The sequence below is a fragment of the Gavialis gangeticus genome, unplaced genomic scaffold, assembly GCF_001723915.1.
Source record: "Gavialis gangeticus isolate Ggan-Ray unplaced genomic scaffold, GavGan_comp1, whole genome shotgun sequence".
Lineage (NCBI taxonomy): Eukaryota > Metazoa > Chordata > Crocodylia > Gavialidae > Gavialis > Gavialis gangeticus.
In genome coordinates, this window is record NW_017729015.1 from 6,016,827 (window position 1) to 6,023,531 (window position 6,705).

Below are 6,705 nucleotides of genomic sequence, written 5' to 3' on the forward strand. Positions count from 1 at the left end.
CCTGCCCCGCACCTGCTGCCAAAGAGGCAGGTAAGGATTGGACCCCTATCCTTGTGTACATGCCACAGGGGTTAAAGTTCAGTTTAATTCTCTTTAAAGTGAAGCAGTGTTTTTAAAAACCCACCATTTCAATTTAGGGAGAACTAAACTAAATTACACCCCCATGGCATGTACAAGCAGCTAATATTTTGAATTTTGAAAATATTGGCCAAAACTGCCCAGCCTGAACAAACCCCAGGATGCCAGGACTGGCAAATCAGGCTCTGTTACAAATCACATCTTTCCAACACTGTCCCATAGGCAGGCAATTACATGTCTGGTTTAAGTTACTGCACATTTTTAAAAAGTCTAAAAAGAGAGAATGGCAAAAAAACAGCTTTCCATTATGGGTTTAGTTGTTGTCTTGTTAATTTTTCACCTGCTGTCTTCAGACAAACAAGTATGCGTCTAGGAAAGGATGGCATGCTGAAATGATAAAGGATACAGAGAGTGGCCTTGTCATGCAAAAGAAATGTGGGGCAGAACTGATTTCTTACATTTCTTAAAAGAAAAAGAAAAATAGACTGTCTTTCTTCCCATTTGCAAGAAGCCAGGGGTTTTCAGTGATATCTTTTATTGAACCAATTATATAGCTGGGAGAGATGTTAGACAAGCTTTTGGACAGAAAGTGCCCTTCTTCAGGTCTGGGACCTCTTTAAAAACACTAGAGCTCTGAAGCACCGATCAGTCCACCCAGGAGTCTGAGCATAGACACTGCTGAGGTGGGTAAAAGGAAAATAGGTCATAGATCCGTAGATGTTAGGGTCAGAAGGGACCTCAATAGATCATCGAGTCTGACCCCCTGCCTAGGCAGGAAAGAGTGCTGGGGTCAGATGGCCCCAGCCAGATGCCTATCCAGGATGAGTCTTGGACGAGATTATTTCATTCTGGCAGGCAGAAGGGCAGAGGAATTTGGACAGAATCAAGGAAGGGGAGAATATGGAAGGGGAGCAAGACTGGGGACACAGGAAGCATCTGTTCAAAGAGTACTTAACAGGTCCTAGCACCCACTCATGCCTGCACGCAAATCTGTGGAGGTGCCGGTCACTGTTTAGGGCCAAGCCATTATGAAGGCCCCTTTGCAGGACAAGACCCCTTGTGCAATGACTAGACAAGGCCAGAAACTGGTGACATTGTCAGTACAGAGGCAAATACAGGGCCTCTGAAAACACAAGCTCCTTTGCAAGTGCTTACTCAGGATGGAGAAGGAGTATTTCAGTTCTTTAGCTTCACCAGTTACAGTAGTTGTTTGCAGTTTAATCCTTTAGATCAGTGGTCTCCAAAGTGGAGTGCGTGCACCCCAGGGGGTGTGCAAGATGATCCATTGGGGTGCGGGAAGAAAATATTAGAACTTCTATTTAGATGTATATTTATATAAATATACATATATTGGGGGTGCATGCTCAAAAATTTTTTACTGATAGGGGTGTGCAATCAAAAAAGTTTGGAGACCACTGCTTTAGATTACTCCTCATGTGACAGTCTACAAAGCACATTTCCTTCTTGCTAGCCATCACCACATCTGAGTGCATTGTTTTTAAATAGTTCCATGCACATATTTATAAGTTTAATAAAGTTCAGTGTTTGTTAAGTGCAGGCTGCTGTCTACATAATTGTTTGGAAATGAGAAGATGAAGCTTTGCCAAAAAGTTTTATTGGAGTATCAAAAACCAGCAAGCAATCCATGCAAGCGAATATAACGGCACCCCATGTCCTGAAATGAGTGAGCACGGAGAGTTACATTTTAAACAGATATTTTGTTTGGTGAAGAAATCAACCCTTCCTCTGTGAAGTCCATAAAATTAATCAGACACACCATACCCTACAGAGATCTGCAGCTCCTTCATCTCAGTTGTTAAAAAATATAAGCACAACAGCACTTGCAAACTCTGTAACCTATCAGTGCAGCATGCCCCTAGCAGTTCACAAAACAGCATGTATATTAGCAATGGCCGTGCATGGCATAGAGGCGCACATACACAGCCAACCTGATTTCCCTCGTCTCCTTTGGCCCTGAACCAGTGTTGCTTATAGAGGCCATATGCCAGAGCATGCAGACACCTTGCACTACAGACATATCCTAAATTTTCTTAGGCATCTAGAAACATTTCATTCATAATGAGTGTGTTAGAAGATCAGCATTGTCCTAGTTACTCAGTCATTACTGCCTATGTTCTATTGGCTAAGTGTGATGATGCCTCTCACTAGTCTGATTCATACAGAGGATAATGACCTACTCCTGCTGTCATTTAATAGAGTTCCTCCTTTACCACAAAATAAAAAATATATGCTTTGATGAGAGACATTCCAGATTTACTCCCTGATTTGCATAGGCAGTTTTGGGACCATGTAAGCATCTGGGATAAGTAACCTGAATTCTGGAGATTGCTCGTTGCTAGCTACAATCCTGCAGTTTTTACCTTTCCTGGAGTGAGCCCCATGGTCAGTGCTTTGCTATCTTCCTGACTGTCTGCCTGAGGTGTGAGCCTTGCTATCCAACCTCCAAAAAGAACTCAAACCAAGAGTGGGCAGCTTGTTTGCTATGGTTGAGACCTGTTTTGAATAGCAGAGAAGGGCTCATTAGTTATCTTCCATGTTCAGAGTTTGCCCAAAGACCCCTCCATGCCCAAATACTTCTGCTTTGCCGGTATTGCGTGGCATTGCTTTCAAACTTTCAAATGCACATTCTGCCAATATTATTGAACTGTTAGGAAGGCAACTGAAAGATATGTGTGACCCTGCATTGTCTAAGTACAACCCCATAAGCCAACCTAGGAAGGCAAAGGCAGGATTCTCTCAAACTGCAGGTTGCACCCACTCTCTCTTGATAGCAATGTCATTGGGAGGGAGTTGGGCATACACAAAAGACACTTATCACCTCTCTATCCAATTGCCAAATTAAATTAAGCTGGTGAAAGTGTCCAAATGAAAAGCAGGCAGCTTGTCTGCTGTAGCTGAGATCTACTTGGAACAGAAGAGAGGTGGCCGTCTGGGAGCTTGTTAATTATCTTCCCAATTAAAACCGGCATCCGATGTCTAGTTTCAGTATTTCTATCTTCAGCCTGCAGCCATTGGACCTGCGATGCTTTTCTTTACTTTGTTGAGAAGTCTTCTAATACCTGCTCTCTTTTCCCTGTGTAGGTAATTATAGACTGAGATCAAGTTACTTCTCAGCCTTCTCTTCAACAGACTACCTGTTCAGTCTCACATTACAAGGCGGATTTCTAGACTGCATGTCATTATTGCTGCAGTTCTCTGAATTTGTTAGCAGCCTCATCACTGAGTCCTTTGCAGTGCAAACCTGAGGTGAGCTGGGGGAGCCGTGATGGGATCTTCCTCTTGCATCCTCTGTGGTTCAGCTGAGACCAGCAGATTTCTGGGTTGCTGATCTCAGCAGCTGTCAACCCCCACTAAAGGGACTTACGCATTTACCAGAACATAACTTCTTAGAAGTTGAAGTCTTTCACTAGAAATAACTAATCAGGTCAGGGACATGAGGATTGTTCAGACTGTTTTAGCCACAATAAGAAGGTGACAATAATGTGTCACATATAATGCTGTAGTAAGGCTTGCAAACAATCAGTGCTGTCTACAGTATAAGTCACTTCGCCACTGAAGATGCCTCTGAATAAGAAAGACACCATTTAAATCTTGCAAATGTAATTAGACATTTGCCAGATCCCATAGATTTTGATATTAAAACCCTTGCTTACTCTAATGTGAGTATGCTTGCTAATTCATTGCAGGCCAAGCCTGCTTTCCACAGCTGTCCACACCTCATTTAGGCTCCTCAGGCTGTTATTTAGGGTTCCTTGCCCCTAATTAAAACCTTGAAATATCAGTTATAAGCACAAGAACACCCCTGTAATAGAACAGCACTGCCAGTGGTTGAGATGAGCTTAACTCATCTCAGATGAGATGAGATGAGCCCACCCCACACATTTTGATTGCCAAACAAGCCAGCTATGTGTTACATTGCACTGGACAAGGCATTAGGGGATCTGGTTTCTATTCCAACCTCTTCCACAGTTTGCTATCTGGCATTAGACAAATCATCTCTCCTTTTTGTGCCAATGTTTTCTCTTGCTGACTTAGTCTGTCTTGCCTATTCATTTGGCAAGCTCTGTGGCACAGGGCTTGTCTCTCACAATGGTATAGACAAATGAGAGTCCAGTGAATTAACAGGTGGAGAGAATTATTGAAGGGCAGCTGTTCCACCTGAAATATTTGCCTTCCCATTCTTATCACACTCTAAGTGAAAGCTAAAGTGGAGTAATTTAGCCCTGAATAAAACACAGGTAATTCCTCACCCACTTTTAGCTCACTACAATTTGTTTGTCTGTACCGAGAACAAAGGATTGGGGTCCTAATAGGCTACGCTGAAACAAATAACATAAACTTTCCCTCTGATAGGCATATTGTTGTGATCTGTTTTTTTCCTGAGATATTTCATAGCAATATTTTCTTCAAACAGCTTCTAATTTGAATATTTTGTCAAATGGGCTGGCAAATTTTATTTCTTCTTACTCTCTGATGAATTATAAAAATGCATCCAGATAGGATTTGCTTTTTTTAGTGCTGCCATTAATGAACATGCCAGTATTTGTATAAACGATGGGCATAAAATTTAATTGTCTTAATATGGACATGTTTTATGAGGCTTGTTTGAGTGAAGATCTATGAAAAATCGCCAATGTAAGGATGGCTTTAAACATTGGTTCACATGCATTAATGGACCCTGGACGTGAATAAAGACCACTGAAGTTATGAAAGGGAAAATCTCCAGTATTGTCTTCTAGTCCTTTCCCTCACCAGTGCAGAATAGCTCCCTACTGTACAGTTCCTAGTGCTTTGCTCCATCTTGTTTCAGTACTAATATCACTGTCCTCATGTCATATCAATGAATGCTAAAGTGCTTTGCAAAGGGTTGTGTATTATTCTCCTCCTTTTATAGAGCTGGAAAACTGGGAAGTGACTCGCCCAAAGTCAGTGACAGAATTAGGAGTAGAACCGAAGTGCCTCGCGTCCCAGCCCTGTGCTCCATCCACCAGGCAACACTGCTTCCAAATGTTCCCACTGATGGATATGAGAGTCAGGCTAGGAAGCCAAAGTGCTGAGAGATTAGACCTTCTTGAATGCCTGTAGATTTGTCTTTTATTGTCTGGAACAAACAGAAATGAGAAGGAGCAATCACATACCCAGTCTATGGTGAAGGAGAAATGGCAAAGGCAGGGAATAGGAAGGCAGTGAGCTGAGATATGAGAGGGTCAGCTGGGAATCCTTTCCTCTTCGCAAAATAGGAGGGGCAGTAATGAAAAAAGAGAGCAGGAAGTTTAAGTTAATGAGCAGTTAATTTCTTCAGCATAATTAACATCTTTATAGCCTCATTTGAATTATTTTGCATTTGCAATGGAAATAATTTACCATCATGAAAGTGAAATAACTCCAGGGCTGTGTGGGCAATTTAAGTCTGAAGTGGACTATACTGAGAGTTGCAATGACTATTCCCTCCTGATGTGCTCTATCTCTGTTCTCCAGTCAATGTCCTAGACCTGTGGTGCTCCATATTTTGGTCCTGCGGGGCAGATGAATGGCCTGAGGCTGTTCTACAGGCCAAATAGGGACCTGCAGCACATTGCCAAGATCAGGTTCTGCACCACCAGTTGAGGCATTGTGGGTTAGGATACATGGAGGTCGAAGGGAAAGGGACTTGGTGGTGGAGGTCTGCTACAGACCACCACATCAAGAGGAAGAGCTGGACTTCAAATTATTGAGGCAGCTCTCAGAGGACTTATGGTCTATGGATGTGGTTGTCATGGGGGACATAAACTACCCTGACATCTGCTGGGAGGAGCAGTCTGCCAAATCCAACCGTTCATGTAGGTTCTTAACCTGTGTACAGGACCTTCATCTAATGCAGGAGGTATACCGTTCCACGAGGGAATGACCTACTGGACTTTTTGTTGGCTACGGGGGATGATCTGGTAGGGGAGCTGCAGATTCGTGGTCACTTTGGGGACAGTGATCACCAATCAATCAAATTCACCATATAGCGTAGAGTAGGTAAGATAACTAGTAGGGTGGAAGTGCTTGACTTTAGGAAGACCAACTTCAGTGTACTCAGGAGTTTATTCAATGACGCACTGCAGGATAGGAATATTGGTGAGATGGGAGTCCAGGAAGGGTGATCGTTCCTGAAGGAAGTGATCCTTCGGGCACAGAGGGAGACGATCCCATTGTGAGGTAAAGGGTGGAAAGGGGCCAAAAGACTTCTTCGGCTAAATAGAGAAATCCAAGGGAGCCTAAGGGCAAAAAAAGAGGCATATAGGCAATGGAAGCAGGGGGAAGCTACCAAGGAGGAGTACAGCTACTTGGCCTGCACTTGCAGGGAGGCAGTTAGAAAGGCCAAAGCAACTATGGAGCGGAGACTGGCAACACATATTAAAGACAACAAAAAGTCTTTTTTAGGTATGTAGGGAGTAAAAGGAAGGCGCAGGGCAGCATAGGACTCCTACTGAACAAGAAGGAGCAATTAGTGACAGACGGGGGGACAAGGCTGAGTTTTTCAATGAGTTTTTTGCCTCTGTTCTCGAACAAGGGTCAAAATAAGTCTCCTAACAGGTTCTTAGATGGCCATCAGAGGAAAACCAGCTTACCATCTGTTGA